The 22,718-nt window shown below is 40.9% G+C and overlaps 1 pseudogene; it reads right to left on the bottom strand.

The window, feature by feature from the left end:
- Positions 1 to 16,394: 16,394 nt before the first annotated feature.
- LOC125722241 (cytohesin-2-like) lies at positions 16,395 to 21,139 on the bottom strand (annotated as a pseudogene).
- Positions 21,140 to 22,718: the final 1,579 nt, after the last annotated feature.

The raw sequence follows: 22,718 nt of genomic DNA, 5'->3' as shown, positions 1-22,718 counted from the left end.
CAAAGAGCCATTTCTGTGGTTTTTGTTCTCTTGCCCCATTCATCACAATCGCGGTGGATTAAAAGAAAAAGTCAAAAACAGTACTGTGTCATGCTATGTGTCTATGTGTAATAGGATTGCAGATTAGCTTAATGGACAGTCACCCCTGTTTAATTTTTTTACAGTTTTTCTGAATACTTAAACACTAAAAATGATTCTTATAAAACTATTAATAGTTATAGCAAAATTACTCACTGTTTTGCACTCAGTTTGCACTTTTGTAACACACAATTTGCAAATGTGTAAATACAATCCACTGCACAGCACTCTTTTTGTGGAACTGTAAACACAACTCACTGTTTTACACACAATTTCCAAATGATCAACACATTCCTAGTAAAACTATACACATTTATGGCTATTGTTTACACTATTTTGCCAACTGTCTGGCCACACTGGCACATGTGAAAACGGTTTTAGATAATTAGTTCACTTTGCAATCAGCATGAGAGCTATAAATAAGCCACAGGTACAGTAAGCTTTCAGTGTGGAGAACAATGGAGGGAGAAGGAAGACTGAGAAGAGTGAGAATTAGAGAAGGGCGAGGAAAAGGATGAAGACTAGGAGGTGAATTTAGAGGATGAGGAGGTGAAGAGGAAGGAGGAAGGGTAAGAAGAAATATAATAACTGATGTCATCAGAGCTACAACAGTGGATCATGTGATCAACCATGGAATGACCCTGAGGGAAGCTGGCCAATGGGTTCAGCCTGACCTGAGCCGCTACGCTGTAGCAGGCATCATAAGGACGGTTCCAAATGAGAATCGGTTAGTACAGTTACTTCACAGTACGTTTTGTAGTGGTACCATACTGTAATGAGAATCGGTTAGTACAGTTACTTCACAGTACGTTTTGTAGTGGTACAATACTGTAATGAGAATCGGTTAGTACAGTTACTTCACAGTACGTTTTGTAATAGTACTATACTCTAATGAGAAACACAACAATGCTGTACAGGTAATAACTGAAATGGTTACTCTACAGACCTGCAAGACATCCAGAACCTGGGGGCAGAGGAAGAATGTTCACTGAAGAACGAGAGACCCATATAGTTAATATGGTGATCACAAATAATTCCATTAGGCTACGAGAAATACAGCAGCGTATAATAAAGGATGACACCATCTCCCAAAACATGAACAATGTGAGCATCTCTGCATTATCTCGTGTACTGGCATGCAACAGAATCAGGATGAAGCACATTTACAGAGTCCCTTTTGAAAGAAACAGTGAACGCGTTGGCATGGCAGGAACATTATTGGACACGGTGCCATAACCAATGTCCCAGGACAGCGTGGTGGTAACATAACTATGTGTGCAGCTATAAGTCAGAACGGTGCTGTTCACCATCATGCAACCCTGGGCCCATGTAACACTGCACACATTATTACATTCCTGGACAGTCTACATCATATGCTCACTAATGTTCACAGACCAGTTATGTCATCATATGGGACAATATTAGTTTCCATAGGACTGCTTTAGTTCGCAACTGGTTTACAGTCGCCCACTCTTCACTGTACTCAACCTCCCGCCTTACTCTCCATTCTTGAATCCGATTGAAGAATTCTTCTCTGCCTGGTGCTGGAAGGTCTATGATCGTCATCCCCATCAACGCATGGCTCTTTTACAGGCAATGGAGGAGGCATGCGAGGATATTGACCAGGCATCATGTCAGGCCAGGATAAGGCACTCCAGGAGAGTTTCCCCGGTGCCTTGGACTAGAAAGCATTGCATGTGATGTTGATGAAATTCTGTGGCCGGACGCAAAGAGACGACAAGAATGATTTTTTTTCTCTCTCTCAGTGAAATTGTATGTTGTCTTATGTTTCTTTTGATGCATGTGAATAAACATTCATACTTGAAATTTGAATCTTGAATTGTGTTTACAGAACTATTTATGACAAAAGTATGACCTCAAATTGACATACCTCGTGCACAGAGAAAGCAAAAGCCAGATGTGTTTTCCATTCCTACCATCAGTGTGTAGTTAGTGCATTGTGTGCTTATTAAGATGATGGTTTGTGTTAACTGATTGGTACAAAAATAAAATTTTTCCAAAGGTTTGAAGAGTTAAGCAAGATTTATTAGCTTTTGCAAGAGACCTACAACATTTTGCTGATTTGGTGGTTTTTTTATTTGTGTGCAGAGTTTTTGCAAAATAGCCAGTAGTTACAAAAATGTGTTTAAGCCACCAGAAAAAAAACGTGTGTGCTTTGGTGCACATCCATCCATCCATCCATTTTCCAAACCGCTTATCCTACTGGGTCGTGGGTGGTCCGGAGCCTATCCCGGAAGCAATGGGCATGAGGCAGGGAACAACCCAGGATGGGGGGCCAGCCCATTGCAGGGCACACTCACACACCAGTGACTCTCACACACACACCTACGGGCAATTTAGCAACTGCAATTAGCCTCAGCATGTTTTTGGACTGTGGGGGGAAACCAGAGTACCCGGAGGAAACCTCACGACGACATGGGGAGAACATGCAAACTCCACACACGTGACCCAGGCAGAGACTCAAACCCGGGTCTCAGAGGTGTGAGGTAACAGTGCTAACCACTGCACCATCATGCCGCCCCCCATAAATTCATTTTTCCATTTTTATTTTCAATAATATTGATGTTAACTCAGCATCTTATTTTCAATGTTGAAAAAGTCACTTTATATCAAGGTTTCGCCACCATTAATTTTTCAATATTGAACATCTGACGGGGCGGCATGGTGGTGCAGTGGTTAGCACTGTCGCCTCACACCTCTGGGACCCGGGTTCGAGTCTCCGCCTGGGTCACATGTGTGCGGAGTTTGCATGTTCTCCCCGTGTCGTCGTGGGGTTTCCTCCGGGTACTCCGGTTTCCCCCCACAGTCCAAAAACATGCTGAGGCTAATTGGAGTTGCTGAATTGCCCGTAGGTGTGCATGTGTGAGTGAATGGTGTGTGAGTGTGCCCTGCGATGGGCTGGCCCCCCATCCTGGGTTGTTCCCTGCCTCGTGCCCATTGATTCCGGGATAGGCTCCGGACCCCCCGCGACCCAATAGGATAAGCGGTTTGGAAAATGGATGGATGGATGAACATCTGACCAAAAATCTATTCAGTTTCAATGCTGATAATTTATCACTGACCATAATTCAATGCATTTAACTATACTTCAACGCTGAAACAATAACATGATGCTATCTGGGCTATGAATAATTATTTCAATTGATATACAGATTCCAAGCCCATATAGGTGACACACAGGTACATAATGGGCGTCTTATGTCTGAGGTAGCCAGCTACTGTGTTTGATAACCCACCATTATAATAATAGTTTCCTTGCACCAGTATAAAAGTAAACCAATTGATCCCTCTTGCAATAACCTGTGGTATGAAACTAAATAAAATGTATTGTACCAGTCTTGGGGAAAACCAGTGAGAATCCACTGTGAAACAGCACTGCGCAAATTCTCATGTGTTCCTAATGACAAGGGCAAGACTGGTAATCAAACTAGCCTCTCAGCAGGAGTGTTAGTGTAAAAGTAGGGCTTATTGACACAGATAATAAAGCTTGTTAGAATGCGTAACATAATTATTTAGCTGGGCCCAGAAGAGGTGAGAGCTCCCCTAGTGGCTACAGGAGTGCATTTTCCCCAAAGCAGGTATAATGGATGGTGGTCTTATTGCTTTTAGACCACAACTTGGGATAGAAGAACAAATCAAATTATTTTCCTCATTTAATATTCAGATTTTAATTGGGCTTAAATTTTAGAACACAGTGTGTTCTAGGATGGTACGTTATGGATATTAGTCTCTACCACATTCTAACGCTATAAATCCGGACCTTTTCCTATGTTTGATTTGGTGGCTGCCAGGCGTTCTGAGTAGTATAGTGACTATGGTAGGCGTGTGATTCCCTAAGGAATTTTTTGTTCTGTTCTGTGTGGCAAATACATATAATGCTGACATTTTTCCTGGAAGATTTGGGATTTTTCATCCCGTGCCTTAAGGTATTTCTCTCCAGCTCTAGGGAGTCTCCCCCGAAAACACCAGTCACTCACTAGCCTTACACTTATGCTTGCTGACTTATTCAACACCATGAATGGATTAACAGAAAAACAGAAACCTATTAAAAGGCTGCACCATATCATGATATGCAAATAAACATCCAGCATCATTGTTTCACAGGGAAGTACATTATTTATTGATAATTATAACCCTAACCCTTACTTCTCAGCTTGACAAACATAAGGTGCGGCGCGTGAGCATGTGAACTGGTTGAAATGCAAGTGTCTCACAGTCAATGCATAAGACTTGAGAGCCCTGACTTTACTTATATAGCCCACAACATGTTTATGATTCATAAATAAATCTGGCCAGCAAATCGGTCTTTCATTTTCCACAGAATAAAAAGAATGATAATGTTATCCCGCTGATAATTGCAGGCGCGTTTCACCCCCGGCACTGGCTGGAGACACAGGCAAAAGGCATACAATCTTATTGAGGTACAAAAATTATTCCATCTACTCTGCACTTCTGCATAACTTCCATCATAGTGCCAGTTTTTGCGGTCAGCAAGTTTATTACTGTAAGCGCCTCCATAGTAGTGCCTCTGAGGAACTGAACCGGACTTCCGATGGTGTCTCTCACATGCACATCATACATATATATATATATATATATATACACTCACTCTCTCCGGGTCTTTCACATGATATGTGGTCAGCCACTATATGGGAGGGATATTCAGGCATAAATTAAGGGCATATTTACAAGCCGCACTAGTGTACCTATGTAACCGGTCATGCCCTGCCTATACTCTGCATTGTGTTTTGGGGTGTTATCAGGTGTGTGTGGGGTGCAGGAGGAAGGGATATTACAGACGCCGTTGTCGTTCCTGGATTTTATTGAAACTGTTGGGAACAATAAGGAAAAGGGTAAAATTCATATGCTCTGGCCCTCTCGCTCTCTCTGCACAAAGTAAAACAATGTATATACTTATGTACAGACGTGTTTTCTATCCCCTGCTTATGATGAATAATAAATCAAATATAATATATAATATATGGGTCATAATTATACAATTGATTTACTAACTCGGGGGACCCTGCCACTAGATCCTCACCTCTTCCCACGTGTGCAATACACCAAAGGGAAGAGGAAATGAGGTCGGGACCCTTATAAAGGGGAAAAGACAGAGGGAGGGGCGATGCAGGACAAAAGCATCATGGGAAAGTTTAAAGGATATTGTACCCATCAGGTTAGACAGAAGGAAAACAGAATCTTGTATAACTATGAATTAAAAGTAAAATAACAACCTGTTACACGTCACCTACACTTCAGACTTCATCCTCAAAATCAAAGCAGTATTAACACAAGCAACATGTTCCATCTCTTAAATCCAATCTAACTTTTAAAAATAAAGTCTGTTTCAACTGGACTTTTATCTAAGAAAAACAAACATTTTATGTTCGAGTTGTTATAAAACTACTGAAACAAATAATTGGCTATACTGCAGTTCCGCTGTCTTGTTTGGCACCCTAAATTATGTCCTGCATTCTGTGGAAACAAATGAAGGCTGAGGAATGTTACGTAACACAGCTAGAATGCAAAAACTCTATCTGGTGTAATTCAGTGCATAAAACCAATGGTCTTAAGTGTGGTGTCTTCTTCGTAACACTCCCTGACTTTTGTATCCATGACCATGAGATAGGGTGGGCTGCTTTTCTTCCTTCCTTTGACTAGTATTCCTCCCTTTCCTCCCAGCCTTGGTTGGTGGGTCAGGCAGCATCACCTTCTTTTAATAGACCCAGGTGTCATTTATCTTGAAATTAGGTTCAAGTGCAGAAAATGATCTAGCAGAAGTCTTAGACAATCTCTGAATTACAGAGAAATCTGATTTATTCTGAAACTGTGAGAAATTGTTCATCTGTATTTTGCTGCATTGCTAATTGTTGATGTGTGTGCCCTCCTTGTGCAGTAAAGGGGAGATCACATGCAGAGCTGGTTTTCTGTAGTTTCTTAGCCTGAATTAAAATAAAATATTCTCTTCATATAGGAACCAAGTCTCTGGCTGGAAATGTCTACAAAAGGTCCATCTTCTTTTGCCGTATCAACACTTAAATGAGAAAAGCAGACAGGGACAGTATAGGTGACAGCAGTGACTGTCCTTCCATGCCATCCATATGTACAAGGGGTATGACCAGAGTACACATGTACAAAAAATTATATATCAAAAGCAAGTACCTTTGTTGAAACGTGAAGGTAATCGTTTACAGCATAACAATTCCATCCTAAAAAAAAGAATTTGTCTGTGTATTGCCTAGGAACTGCTACAATGTTAAAATGGTAAATCCCAACCAACCAGAGCAAGAACTGACACGTTATTTAAGAACTGAAAGAAGGAGAAAATTGAAAACTTTCTTCGAGGGATCAATAACATATATGTTTTGTTTCCCACGGTCCTGTTACTAATTCAAATCTTAAATCCTGTACTTTGATATTTTGGGCTGAATGTAATGACAGCAAACGTAACAGCTGCCTCAATGCAGGTGAAGGCAGCCCAGAGGGTCCAAGAGGTCAGTGGTCAATTACTGCATAGGGATCAAATCTGCAATCAGAAAATTACTGCATACATGCCTTTATATTACGGTCAAGCGGAGAGTCAGAGCAGTTTCCATAGAAACAACGTAAACAAACTTTACCGTTTGAAGCACAACAAACTCTGAGTGAAAATGGCGCAGAGGTGAGTAGCTTGTTAGCTCTCCAAAATGTCTTTGAATTCTTCAACTGATGTTGTGCTACTTTGATTATTTAGCCTTTTATACTATAATGACATAGTAAATGTATATAATACAATAAAAAACATTACATATTTTTTTAATATTACATATTTTTAACGTCATTTAAAGTGCAGTGGTTTTTATTGCTACTGTGGTTGCTAATATTTAAATAATGACAGACTATTTGGTTAGTAAATTCATCTCAAACATGCTAGTTTAGTAGGGCTTCCCAACCTTTCGATGTCCGCGGATCGGTTTCCGTCGTAGAAAAGTGTCACGGATCGGTAAGACGGCGGTATAATTTGGGGGTTCCCACGCCGAGCGGCGGGAGATTGACGGTGTATACGGACATGCGGGGCTAATGGCGTATTTCCGTACATCAATACGGGCAGCTTTCTTTCCAAAACGGAGCGATCCCGGGACGGCTGGCTCCTCTACCCCCGGTTGTCTGCCGCCCGGTGCAATACTCCGCGCGGACGGTACCGGAACACTGACCGGAAGTTGGGACCCCCTACTGTACAGGGTGGTAGGTAAATTGTAAAAAAAAATTGGGGCATTACTTTCGGAGTAGGCTAGATGCTTCTAAGTTTATCATTACATCTATTTACATTGTTACACAGGATTAACACTTTCAAATATTCTTAGCTTGGTTAGTGTTAACTCAGTTCTTGGTAGTATTCATCTGGGTATTCATTTGATGTGGAGCACAGTTGTTTCGTATTTGATTCTAGTTATAATTTGGTGACATTACTGTTTAATATGCTATTGCACTTACAGTATCGTGCATTTTACAGTAGATTTTTTTTGCAATCTTGCTCGCTGTTTCTTTTATTCTTTCGTTTTTATATATGTAAACCCTGTAATTATTTATTATAATAATTATAACAATTGTATTTTCTGTATGGTTGAAGAATTTCCAGCTCTTTATTTATTTTATTATCTCTGTTAAGTGCTGGTTAATCTCTCATTTATTCCCCAGAGAGCGAATTGAGAGAGCTGATCGATGGACCAACACCCAACACTGGGAAGCCTGGAACCTGTGGGATGAAGTGATCAACTGGGGAGAAGGTGTGGAGGAGTTCTCACCAGTGACACTCCCCACTGTCCAGGCTGGGGGGGTTAAGGGGGGATTGGGGGGGTCTACTGATTTGGGTAAGGGAGGGGAGAGTGTGGGAAAGGATGGACTGCTAGCCAGCACTAGTATTTCATCTCAAAGTCTTCAGAGTAATTACGGCCTTTCATCTGAAGACTGGGAAATTTATAAAACTTGCTACCTTAACAAAAAAAAGAAAGTCAGGAAGGACCGGACAAGCCGGGGGGAGGGTGAGGTAAGGGGGCAGAGTAGTGAGGAATATATGGAGGTACCAGAGTGGGGAACATTTGAGGGGAAGGCCTCCAGGGTTGTGATGGAGGGGACAGAGGCTGGTATTAGTATGATGGATATGCTAAATGCAGGTGAGGAGAATGGATGTGAGGTGGGAGTGAATGTGGAGGAGGTTAAGGGAGGAGAAGGGAAAAGTACAGGGAATGCTGTGGAGTATGTGGTGTCACAAGGAGGCAGAACTTGGCTAGAACCCATCCAGGAGGAAGAACTTGAGGAAGATGAAGAAACAGATGAGGAGCTTCAGGAAGCAGAAGACACTGATGCTGCCACAGTGGACAGTTGGCAGTGCATGGCGGCATATGTAGCCAGAATATGGCTGCAGACTTTACAGGAAGATGGACCTGAGGAAAATGAAGAAGCTGATGTGGTATTCCAGCAGGCAGAAGATGCTGATGCTACCACACTGGTCAGGTTTCAGTGTATGGTGGCATCTGAAGACAGATCACAGCTACTGACTATACCAGAAGAAGGACCTGAGGAAGAGGACGAGACTGAAGTGATGAAGACAGATAAAACAAAAGAAGATGCTGATGCTGCCGAGAAGATCTACAGTGAAGAAGTATCATTCCATGTGAATGCCGAAGATCTTCCTGAAGATGATACTGAGAAGAGCCACAAGAAGAAGAAGAAGAAGATGAAGTGGTGCTTCTTCTGCTGTCCCCTGCCCTTCAGAAGAAGTAGCAAGAGGCAGTAATTATAAAGCTGTGAATTCAGGTTTACAAATGACTTAAAGCAGTAATATAACTGCATTATTGACACCTTCACAATGCACTGTAATGCATCCATAAATATATTATAGACATGGGTATAAATATTGAAGAAAAAAAAGCATAACACATTATAGCCATGTTTATTATGGATTAATGGCCGATATAATGTATTATGAAGATATTTATTGTGTATATATAGATCAGAGCATTCATAATGCATTATCAACATAGCTATAATGTGTTATGCCTTTGTATAAGTATTTACAGGCGTGTTTTTAATACTTTTATAAATTATTTATAAGGCATTAATTGGGTATGTATAATGCATTTATATGACTGCTTTAAGTAAAGTTAAGTAAAATGTTTATTTTCTTTTTTTTAGAATACCCGTGTTAGAGCCCTGCATTGGGACTGGGATCCCGCGGGACCCAGCGGAAGGAGATACTGTTTAAGTGTTAATGTAGATATAAGATACGATAGGATAAGATATGCTAAGTTAAAATATAAGATAGGCTAAGACGAAATATATTAATATAAGCTAAGTAAAAATATAATAAGATAAGATAGGTTAAGTTATATGATAAGATAGGCTAAGTTAAAATATAATGAGATAGGTTAAGTTAAGATATGATAAGATAGGCTAAGTTAAAATATAAGATGGGTTAAGTTAACATATGATAAGGTAGGCTATGTTAAGATAAGAGATTTGCAATAAAACATATTTACTTTTCAAACTGTGTCTTTGTCATCTCTTCAGTGTTGTGTCTGTCTTGGTTTGATAATTTTGCATCGTTAATTTATATCTGACACTCTCCTAAATGTCAATAAGCAGAGACGGAGGAATGGGAGGAAGATACGGTTAAGTATAAATGATAAAGTATCAAAATCACAGAGCTACCTTATTTTGACGCAGAGAAAGTAATTTCAGTGTTACTACCACATATGTGTTAATGGCTGCAAATGTTGGTGTTACAAGTGCTGGTAAATAACGCGGCGTAAGTTTAACTCCGGTGTGGTTCTGAAAAACGCGCCGCCTTCTGCCTGCTGTCATTCGGCGACCGTATAGGAGGCTATTCTGGTAAGTAGCTGGTAAAGTTGTCATTTAACGTAATGCTAACATCATCACACACCTTACGTCCTTTATAGTTGTAGTCCGGTGCACTCTGTATCCATGCTAACTAGTTAGCTAATGTTAACATGACGCAGTACAGTCTTCCAGCTTGGGGATTCCCACCCCTGTCCGCGGCCAGTATTCCGCTGGGGGGTTTGCGAAGGGGTTGGTTGAAAATGCAAACGATCCCTTCATGTTCATGCGTTGTGTTCTAATATGAAAATAAAAGATAACTATCAAATTCAATGTTTATGTCCTATTATACTAGATAAGACTGTAAAATAGTTTGCCCTGCATATGGATGCCATGCAGTCAGAGTATGATCAAGACAGGGTGTGAGTGTGGAAAAAAGACAAATGTGGGATGGAAGGAAATGTAAGGAGAAGGAGGTTGCTCGGAGCTCCGAGATGTGTTTGGCTGTAATAAATCTGAAATATAGCTATATGACATAGTTTTTGATAACACCAGCATTTATTTTTTAGGTTTGTCGAGCTCCGTCAAAACAGTTGAATTAGAATGAGTCCATTATGTAACTGGAACCCCTCTCACATGTAAACACAGTGACGTGCTACAGCCTTGGTTTGTTGTCTGAGGCTATGATACTGACCACAAACACATTCACAAATTTCACTGCACCAATCACAGCATGTGCAGGCAGAAAAATGATAGCAAAAACATTCAGCATTAAACTCTAAAACCTTCTGCAATGTCTGTGTTCATCCAGTGGACCATAAATTAAAAAAAGCTTTCCTATTTCAGTTTCTTTCAGATGTTATAAGGTAATAAATAAACAATCATAATAATTAAACCATGTATTTATTACTGACTATCAGACAACTTCAACAAGTTACCAAATGGATGCAAAATCAAAGATATTCATTTGCGCCTGGCACTAACCATGTATTCCTTCACAGTAGTAAGCCATAGAAAGGTCCCCAATGAAACCCCTGCATTCCTGCATCGCAGATACTCTAATCTCAGCATTTATAAGATTATATTTGTACTACCTGCCAATTTTTATATTAGATGAGACTAAAAATTGAGAAATATCTATATGCACAAGTAGTTTTTCCTGATAAGAAGGATGATATCAAGACTGTCAGCATTTACAAATTGAATTATGACATATCTGAGTAGCCCAGACTGTCCGGAAAACAAAGCCGTACAGCATATGTGGCTGACTAATGTACATGCAGTGTAATAAACTTAATTTAGGTGGCGTTGGGGTGCATTGTGAGTTTCATCTGGTAGCTAGAAGGGAACAAACAGGGCTTTGGGGGGGGGGGGGGGGTGGACTTCTCCTGGGGCTACATCGCTCTACCTTTTTGTAAAATGATTTATATTTTTAAAATCTTTTCTTCTTACACTATAATGGCAGGTTTAGGACTAATACAGTACAGTCATAACCAGTGTCAGGGATTCTATGCATTGCTACACAGAGACAAGTCCAGATATTGAGCCCAAGGCTAAAATTGTGGTTTACTTACAAGTGCACTTTGGTGGGCAGTGGGGGTGTTTGTCCTTCTCTGCGCACATTTTCCCCTCTTTTCCTGTCTTCTCCTCCGCAGCCCTTCCTCCTTCTCTCTGTTGCTCCTATATTCCCTCCCCTCCAGTCATCTATGTTCTCCTTCCTCTGTGGTCTCTCCTCTTCTCCCATTCTTCAGTTATACTGCCTTCTCCGCTCTCCCTGTATCCCTCCTGTCTTCTGGTCCTGTCGTCTCTTCTCCAGTCATCCCCTGCTTCTCAGTCATCTCTGCATCTTTTCTCTCATTTGTTTGCTTATTCTTTGATTGTTTGTGTTATTCGTTAACCCACCACCCCATGCTGGATGAGTCTTGATGTTTTTTGTTCTTTTTAAAGTTAGGCTTCTTCCTTTGTTTTTGTGCCATATCTTCTGCCCTCTTCTGGTTGCGGCAGTGCATGACACGGCTGGAAAAATAGGGTTTATTACAACACACACATCAAAACCAAAAGGATCAGGATGGATCCAAAATAAACAGCAAATGACCAGGAATGAACTAAATGATGGAATAAACACAACTAGAGAACTATATACATACATACAACATACAGCTATAATGAACCATCAAAGAACAGAAGCAGAACAGGCACTTAAATACACAGCTAACAAGACACAATGCAGGACAGTGAGAATCATAACCAATAACAAGGACTGAGGGCAACCCAGGAACAGGTGTTACAGTTAAACAGCACTGGTGAAATCAAAGTGACCTTTCAGCCACATGGTCAGCTCTGCATCGCCCTCTGCTGTTTGCATTAGAAGCTGCTTGAAATTCCCACTCTCCTTACCAACACCTCGAAAAGCCAGGCCTTGCTGTGCCAAGTACTTAACTTCAGAAGATTTTTCCTCACTTGCTGCTGCTCTTTCCAGCTCATCTGAAGGTTGAATATTAACAGGATTGATCTTCTGAATCCATGTCATCAGTGCTAATCTGTGGCACTGCCTGTCTTTATGTGCACTGAATTTCCCCACTGCCTTTTCCAGTTTCACATGCCAGTCTTCACAAGAGCTGAATGTGTCTTTCATGCCAGTTTAGACATTTGTGTTACAAATTATACAGTAGAAACAAAGAACCCCCCTTAAGATGAGGGGGGGCTGTAAGGGAGCCCAGTGTGATCTTTAAACCATTTCTCCTGAAAGCAGGGTCTCCTGTTTGATAGACGTGACATTTACATTTGGCTGATTTGGTGAAGGTCCAAGCTCCTCCCCCCTCCTCCCTAATACACCTTCATCTTCATCTGCCTGTCTGTTCTCTCTCTCTCATTCCCTCTCTCTCTCTCTCTCTGCCATTGACTCACACTCAGTCTCCCTGATTAAATGCTGTATCTGAAATACACACCACAGGCCAAACTAAGAAGCATATTAAACTAACATCAGGATCAGGCTGCTGTGACGTCATTATTCACTCTTAACCATCAATATTTGCTCCTTTTCTCACTCCCCTCCATGTCGCCTGCATTCTCTGCCGTCAGCAGCCTCTTGCTGTCTCTCCCTCTTCATCTTTACTCTCAGCACAGCAGAGTTTACATGAAAGCAGTTATCAGTAAACAAGTGGTGTTTCTTGGCATGATGCTCAGGAATGGATTTCTAAGGATTTGTTACCTGAATGGGATGATTAATATATGAAGAACCCTTGACTCACATACTGTATACGTCTATCATCTGACTGGCACTAATTATCTCACTGTCTCTACTTACTTTCCTGCTTTTCTGTGGTTGCCCAAAACCTCACGATTGTCACACTTCCTCTTCATGATGACAAGCTACTCACTGTGAATAAAAGCTGACTGTAATAAAACTACCTGCATTTAAATCACACATTAATAACGCAAAATACCTTAAGTAAGCAAGTATAGCTTTCTACAGTAATGGAATATAAAATTAATTAAACCTATTACTGTCTACAAAATAACACATTCAGCACTATATCAGACTTTACATCAGCTTTCTGACCATTATAAATATACCTGAGTGAGCACCGTTGTTAGTTTCTAGGAGAATGTGCAGTTAATAACATTTCCAGGTAATTTAACCAGCGTAACTGCACATGAGGCAATTATTATGATTATAAACGTAGTAGGGGTAGGGGGCGCTATAGAGCGAAAGGGTGAGTACGCCACTCTGTAACTGTCGCTAAGATGGTTATTTTATAATCACCTTTTGCTGGTTTGATTTAATATAGAATGTATACTGTGAAATGTATGCCAGTGCCCTCTGCTGACTATTTAATTGATCCGTGTTAACCCTTGAATACATGGTCATGTGACGGAATAGGGTAGGAGTAAATGCATGCTGGGAGATTCATGGAGTCAACTTGTGGTTTGTCGGCTTGTCACGGCAGGATCTGTAATAACTCCTAAGCATTTGGTCAGAAGGCGCACACGGTAATTTATATTTATTGTATTTACTTGTTGTCTTGTATTGAAAAGTGGAATTGCGGTGATGTATGAGCCGCTGTTTAGGGGTAATATCATGGATCTTTTAGAATGTCTTGTAAGATTAAATGTAATGCAGGAATTTAATAATATGTTTATTTTATAGTTTTTCACGGCGTCTAGAAGAATAAAGACGGAATAAACTTCAACATCTGTCAGGCGTATGTTTTCTGTACCAGATGAAGAACTTTGGGAGCTGTTATATCTTCTATAGTAAAGGTAACCTTACAGTAAATGACGTCTGCTGTCATCTGACGCTATATAGAAAATGTAATTAAATAAGATTAAATTTACCTTCTGCGAGGGGCACCCTAATATAATGATATATATAATAATTATAATATAATATAATTATATAATTATAATAAATATAATATAATTATAATATAATAATACACTGCTGTCTGTCTGCCATAAAATAAATAAAAGGGGGAATTGGAATTGCATATGACTATGGAGATTTTTACTAATTCACATAAGGGACAGCATAAAGGGTTGTTTAATTCAGTATCAGAGGAATTCATATATTTGTGTGATTATGATAATCACACTATTATAACTTGATAGTACATCTCTTGAATTGAACTAATTACAGTGTCATGTATAACACTGCACTTTTTAATACATTGTTTGGCAGAACAGACTGCAAAACTGTAGTCTCAATGGAAAGCTGGATGAAATTCCTAGGGTGGCGTAGTCAGCTGTCCACTGAGTCTACAGTTTTGTGGTTCGGTCTGTCACAGTCTGGCGCAGTTGGCAGGATCATCGTCCTGAGAGCAGAGACGCGTGTTCAGTGTGAATGACTCTTCAGTTGTTTTTCTATTTTTAATTACTTTTTTATTCCTATCCATGCCTTTTTTTCTTTTTGTATGCTCATTATTTAGCCAGTACAGCTGTTTTTATTGTAGTCGAAAACAACAGTGAGTGCCAGTCACTGGCAAATCCCTTGGTTCCCGGTTCCACTCCATCTGTCCTCTGGTGGTCCCCTTGAGCTGTGGACCCCTTTCCAGTGTTCTGCAGCCAGATCCTCCTGAGCCGCACGGAAGCGGAAGTTGGCAAAGTGAGATGCGGCAGTAGGCCTATGCATGCAATTGACTGGAGTATGGAGAGTAAAGCCTTTCGTTTTCTTTAATAAAAGTTGTCCGTGTATTTTCTCATATGCGAGGACATCACAACTGCCACTGCACTTGTTGATGTGTAAGTGTGCCCTATTCAAACAATAAAGAGAAACTACATGCAGCACTGAAAAACTATTCCACGGCCAAAAAAAATGTAAACATTCTTTCTATATCAGAAGCTAGTCTCTGACTGAAATTTCTATAAATCTTTATATAAACTGATAGCAATTAACCTAAGAGTGCATGCTTGGATTTTAGTATCTGCATGTACTGTGGAACTAAAAAGAATCATAATCAACATATATAATTACGTAAATGAAAAACAAATACGTTGCATTTTCCTTAATAGTTTTGCACGTTGCCATAATTTATATTTAATTTAAAGTATGAAGCACCCAAGCAAAGTTTATGTTGAAATAATACTCAAGATTCTTACTGTAAGTCTTTACTCTGGCACAGTGGTGGATCTAGAAAATTTTACATGGGGTGGCAAGAGATTTTAACAGAGTGGCATGGAGGTTCAGTGAGAAACCGACTATCATTCAGAATCGTGGAGCTCAGGAGCATACTTACACTGAAAAAGTGACAATTTATCTAAGCATTTGGACTCTCATGGTTAAAACAATGCCGATTGTACTGTTCATTATCACTGACAAGTTGTTTTTCTTTGTTGTGCTGTGCAGCAGAACATTTCACAAACATATCCAAATTAAGAGCCTTTGCACGCTGATTCTCAATGCTCAGCAGTTTCCAGGTCCGCGGTGTTCATGCCCAGTTGTGCTATTTTGAAAACATAGTTTCGGGTAAATATTAGGAGGTCATGGGTTGCGGATTTTTGGGCTGATTTCATAATGTTATACAGCAGCAGACTGCAAGGGGAAAAAGAAACTAATTATTATCAGTGCAAGTGGCTCCTAATCCTGAGTAATGCTGGATCTCTAGCCACCTAAAGTAAGAGACAGATGCACACGGAAAGCAGGGCTGCCGACTACCATGCATCTGGCATGACTTTCACGCTCTCAGACACTCACGCAAGGAATCTTCCACTATATTATTCCACTATAAGCCTAAATGTAGCTCCATCAGAAGCGTTGGTGTAGTTTGCAAACCCTACATACCATTTAGAACAGGGGTCACCAACATGGTGCCCACTGGCACCAGGATGCCCCCAAGGACCACATGAGTCACTCACGGACCTGTTCTAAAAATACCACAACTCACCAGTGGGCAGCGACTAAAATTTAATTTTATCTTGTTGCTATTCTTCTTTAATCACATTTGTATTTATATAGATTTGAAAATGACAATATCCAAAAAAGCATTTAAAACGTGTTTATTCTACATGAAGTTTAGATAAGTTTAGGTAAAGTCTGTTCTGGTAGCCTTTGTATGGCTCAGTACCCGTGAAGTAGCTCTCAGTTTCAAAAAGGTTGCTGACCCTTGATATATAGTATACCCCAATCTTGGGTGATATATCCTAATCAGTAAAATAACAGTCGGCTAAATTCCGCATAGTGATCTCATTAACTGCGTGTCGTTGCTGAAATACATCACACAGACGTCGGGGGAATGTCGAATCATCAGAATATGTAAGATTTATACATTTGGTTAAGTTGAACGCATTTGCTGTTGAATGCAATTCCTATCACATTAACAATTACTGGTTGAAAAATGAATTGCTGTTAGTGTCTTAAATCATACTGCTGTAAAAGTAAAATTTACAACAGAAATCAATATGCTTAGAATATGGGTTAAGATGGAAAATAATTTTTCCATCCCAATCCCAATCATGTTAATGCAAATTTACAGCAGTGTGGATTCTCAGAAAAAAAGGTACTCTGACATAAAGATCAGCAATACAGTGCAAATAACATTTAATTTAACATTTATACAAAAAAGGACAGGGCATTTCGATGATAAAATCTGTAGTGAACAATAAGTCGCATCAAAACAAAACCTGGTATTCGGTCATGCTACCTTAAGGTTAAACATTACTTTGTGCAAAGTTCCTTGTTCTGAAATAAATACTTTCTGCAATAGCACATCCAACCATATTCACACAGTCTTTATCATTATTTATTTATTCAGCCGTTTTTTTCTTACTGCCAGCATCTCATAAAAAGGGTCAGTGCTCACAGCAGCAGTGATGCTCTGTATCCACTTGTCCTTCTCCTCAGGGGTTGGCGCCGAGATGCGGTACACCACATGATTGCCCTCTACCAGGCGGCCGTCCGCCTCCGTTTTGCAGGCTTTCATCAGCTGTCTGCTGTTGTTAGGGATGTACAGTTCAAAGCAGTTAGGCTTCCTGAGATCCTTCACCTCACGGATGCTCAGATTCTCCAGCGGAATGATCACCCTGGGTTTCTTATCCGTAGTATGTTTAAAGTAGTAAAGGCAGTTGTCCATCAGGATGAACCACCGCCTTTTCCATGTTTTCACCCGTCCTCCTCCCAGTTTGAAGAGCCAACCCTCTCTGTCAGGGTTGAAGAAGGCATTGTTCCCATTGTCTTCAGGAATCTTGAATGGCTCATTCTTTATGCTCTTATAAAGATTTCGGAGGAGATCATCTGGCAGGTTGCCTCCATCATTGATTCCTCGATTCATGGAGATGAACCTGTCCACACTGGGCTTGTCTCACACATTTGGATTATGAAGGCTAGTGTTTAGCATGATTATGGAAAATGAAAGTACATAGCAGGTGTCAATGTTTTGGAAGACTCCAGGATTACATTGACAGTACCTCTGCGCAAAGGCCTCCATCATCCTGTCAATCTTTTGTGCTTCTCCTGGCAGACAGAAACTCCAGAGGAACTGCCTGAGAGCCTGTACCAGGTTGAACCCTGCAAATTCATGAAGCCCAAGAAATGTTTGGAGGACTTGGATATTGAAGTCGTCTCTCTCACCCAGGTAATCCCCAATGGCTGTTTTGTTCAGCCCCTCTCCCTTGTATAGGAGCTGGGCGATGTCCTCAGACGTGTGCCGGAGAAGATTGTTTTGTACCATGAACAGGATACCCTTCTTAGGGTCCATGTTGAATTTCTTTCTTCCCATGGCGACATGCCTATTCTTTTCTAAGATTTGGCTGCGTTTGGTGCTGGATTCAAGGCCCTCCACTTCCATGAGGGCCTCTCTCAGCGTCTCCCGCAGCCTCTGGATCTCCAGCAGAAGGGCTCCTCTCCTCAGCCGGATGTCCTCAAGTTCAGAGTGCTTCTCTGGACTCAGGTCCATGGAGACTGCAGCAGACAGGAAAAGGAGATCGTCAGCAGGTGTGGAGCTCAGCAGGTTGGCCATCTCTGCCAGTTTGGTTGTTGGTTCAACTCCCATGGCAGAGTAATCGTAACATTGTTAAGCCCTTGAGCAAGTCCCTTAGACCCAAGTGCTCTGACCCCAAACTCTCCTCACTTCGGACAAAAGCATATGCTGAATATATGTAATCCCAAAGGGCAGTTACAGAAGACCCCAGGACCGGAGTAACGTGGGAAGCAATTACTGATGCCTGGAAGCTTTGGGGCATGCAAATAAACTGCATCCAAAGGCAAATGGCTAATAAAGAATGCTCTGAATGCCAGGCATTCGTCCAGCAGTAAGATTGTAGAGATAATGAATAAAGATAGAAAGTGTGAATAAAGATAAAACATTTTGATTGTATTTGCGAAGCGATGCTGGATGTGCTGAGCTCGCCGGGAAGGTCATGAGGTCCGCATTCCCTCCCCATGCACACGTGATCAGCTCAATCACACCGAAATTGTCGGTTTGCTGCCCTTCAGGGAAACAATCTAAAGGGTGTTACGGGAAAAGTAATCGATGCAAGAGCCAATGATGTTCTCCTGGTGCCTACCCGTGTTTATGTTATCGTTACTGACACAAACAATGATGAACAATAATAAGCATTTATAAGCCATGATGACCGCACCATTAACGTGGAGTTGCACTAACGTCTGTTTTTATAGCTAACCAGCAAGTCAACCTCTCACCCTGGTAATGCAACAGCGCCGGTTAAACAATACGTTTACACAGAGTGCTTGTGATCAGTGGCCTATACTACGAATCAGGGTTACTGGCTTATCGAGGTAACTTGACGGATTTAAGGTACCACAGTTTAAATGAACTTCATATTTGTTCACCGGGATGTCTAAATCGGTGCTAATCAGTACTACGATGCCAGTTATGCAATGTAGTTTTGATAAAACTTTTCTGTCATTTAACATAAGAGGAAAAAAATAATTATACTGTAGTCAAATTGGCTGATATAAAATCATTTAAAACTGTGACAAATTTTGCCTTTTTTTACAGTGTATACTTCCAGTCACAAGGTAGCAGATACGGATTTCTGAAATAGCAAAGATAAAGGTCAATGATTAATATCCCTCATCTCTTTTAAAACTATAGGTAAGATGCTGTTTCGATATCCTGTCTAGGGTTGGAGTGTAACAGTATTCACGGGAAAGGGGAATGGGATAAAGGGACAAACAGGGTGAGGGAAAGAAGGGAACACCAGTGGACAAAGGGATATTTTTTGTATTTTCATTGTTTTTCATGTATAATACTGACACTGAACAAATAACCCGGTGCAAAAGACTTTGGGAGTGACCACAGCCAAAATAACAAACAAAATCCCCAACTATCAAGTGCGACCCACAGCTAATCTCACCTAAGTGCAAAAGAAAAGGAAACCAAAAGACAAACACTCCACCTCACTCCCTGACAAAATAAACAGAGTCCAACACACACTTGCAAAACAAAATAGCAGTCACTCCCTATGCAGCAATACAATCACACATACATAACTTACACACAAGTCAAAGCAACGAGGGGGCTAGTGAAGACGTAAACCAAAGAAAACCAAGCGGGGAGACAGCAAGCCAAACTGAGGTCGCGGGGGGGACCGGAGCCTGTCCTTGGAACAACAGGCGTAGGCAGGAACCAACCCTGGGCAGGAGTCAACACTCTGCAGGGCGCAAACACTCACAACTCAGATTTGCCAATTAACCTACCCTGCACACTTTTGGACTGTGGGAGGAAACCGGAGCCCCTGCTGGAAGTCTTTCCCCATTCACCAGATTATATTGCCAGAAGACTGAAAATTAGATATCAAACACTAGAGTGACATAAAAACAAAAAACAAGTTTGCTTGTAATGAGACGCAAAACAGAAGATTATCTCTTTTTATATTTTGAGAAAACATTTTAACATTTATCCAACCGGTCAAATGGTTTAATACTTCATACAGCAGCATTTCTAAACTCATTCCTCAGCCCACCAGACAGCTCCACGTTTTTGCTCTGTCCCAGATCCCTGCATGCATGAACCAAACAGTCACCTTTTACTGCTGTGCTGAGAGCTTGGACAGAGCAAAACTGTGGATCTTTGCAGTGGGGTCCAAGGACTGGGTTGAGAAACCCTGGCATAGAGGAGACTGCAGTGAGAGCCAAGAAAAAAAGAGATTAGAGAGGAAGGTAAAATGCTTCCATTAGCATGGCAAATAAGCTGCAAGTACAGACCCTGTGCTTCCATTACAAACAAAAAGCCTGTATGACCCTCCTAAACACACAAGTCAGATTAACTTAACAAGGGGAAATAAGCATAAAACTTGGCAAAGACTAGACTATGAAAAGGGAAGGTGAACATCATACTTACACGAACTTCTGCTAAAGCAAATGGACAAACCCCTTTTAACTGAATCAAGTTACTTAAGAAAATTAATAATCCAAAAATAAATCAATAAAAATTAAGAAAAACACAATCATGCTTTGAACTAATACTGCAGTCAGTCCTAAATGTTCCCATGACATTCTTTTCGTCACGATGCACACTCGGTACATACTGGTTGAAAACCATTTATAATCCTTCATGTACCAGTCTATAATGGAGCACCCCAACCTGGGCCGCCCATCCAACATGGCAGATTTCTGCCCCCTGTCCCCGGAGACTAACAGACCAACCTCTGGAAACAGGGAACCAGGGGGACATGGGCCGCTGACTGGATGGGCGACTCCAGAATGAGGTGAAGCAGAAGTTAGACTCCACAGTAGAGGACCGAGGAATGTAGACCAAAACCAGGGAACCTAAAGTGGCAAGAACACAAACCAGGACAGACATATAAAACCCAAGCAAACGCATCAGTGGCACAGCCCACCAGCTTGTGAAAGATGGCTACCTGGCATCATGAATCCCTTAATCAAAAACCTTTGTGATGGCAACTTTGCCACCCAGGACTGATCCCTTCTAAAGACCTCAAGTTTCAATGCAAGGTTTCCGAAATGTTTTGAAACATCAGTCCATGTGACTGCTGTGGTATTGTTCCAGGCAGGGAAAACAACTTAGGAGAAAATTTACGTGCATGTTGGGTGTTTGTGGTACTGTTGGGCTGAGGGGGTAATTGAGTGACTATTAACCTTTGAAATGCAATTATATTATTTAAACAGGTTAGTAGTTAGACAGTGTGATTTAGATGAGGATAAGGATGTTTTATTGTCATTACAAAATGTGTTCTACATGAAGGGAACAAAATGAGGCACTCAGATCCGGTGTATTAGCAATAATAAAATAGAAATAAAATCGAAAGAACAATACAATGAATAATATGGCAACAATTAAAATAAAATAGAATAAAGACATTAAGATAAATTCCATTAGGAGAATTTAACCATGGATGTAAAGTGAGCAGGTGTGAGTGTAGCAGAGATTACTGAGGTCTGTGTGTAATAAAGTATATGTGACACTGGCTGAGGAAGCAGCAACGTGTGTGTGTGCAAAGTCACAGTAATAACCTGCAGCTCTGAGGGATCTATTGCAGCGAAGCCCTGACATGTAACACTGGTGATGAATAGCAGTGTTAGATATAGGTATAGTGAGGTACTTATAATTATAGTAGGTGTAGGATCAAGGCCTGGATTAGATTTACATACAGGGCAAATCTAGGTTACACATACACACACAGGTTACATATAAATTTAAATTTAGGGGCAGTGTGTAGCTCGGTGGGCTTTAAGGAAACACAGACTACACATGGAACAGCAATGACTGAGCTGGGGAACGCAGTGAGGGCAGACATATTTATACACAGCACACTAATCAGCGACAAAACAGGTGTACAGGGTTGGGATGGAGAACTATAATGGGATACAGGAGAATTAGGAGGGTTACAAAGGGCCAGCAGCGCCCTCTGCTGGCATGAGTGGGAGGAGACATGAAAAAATAAGAGATTACAGATCATGACAGGAGCACCAAGCACAGCAACAGTGGGGTCATGCCCAATTATCACACCACATATATGAGAAAACATTATGAAAATCTGTTCCCAAAAATTGTTCAAACATCAGCATGACCGAAACATACGACTGGTTGGATCTAGGCTACACTGGCACTGACAGCAGAGTGTAACAAATTACCAGCTACGACATATATCTGATGATTCAGAAGAAAGACAAGTTGAAGAAACAAAGTGGTTAATTGACTATTGTATAATAATCAAATCATTTCATAATCATGTAATACATAATATGTCACGATGGGAAGAGGGACAATCCAAGAGCAGCCTTGTGGGTTTTATTGCTGAACCAAAAGACATGAATAGAACCCAAGAGGAGGAGGAGAGCACAAATAGGAGGGAGGGAGAGAGGAATAAGCAGGAGGAGTCGG

Source organism: Brienomyrus brachyistius, unplaced genomic scaffold, assembly GCF_023856365.1.
Source record: "Brienomyrus brachyistius isolate T26 unplaced genomic scaffold, BBRACH_0.4 scaffold37, whole genome shotgun sequence".
Taxonomy (NCBI): domain Eukaryota; kingdom Metazoa; phylum Chordata; class Actinopteri; order Osteoglossiformes; family Mormyridae; genus Brienomyrus; species Brienomyrus brachyistius.
Note: the sequence above shows the minus strand (reverse complement) of the source record. Positions and strands in the feature narration are given on the sequence as shown.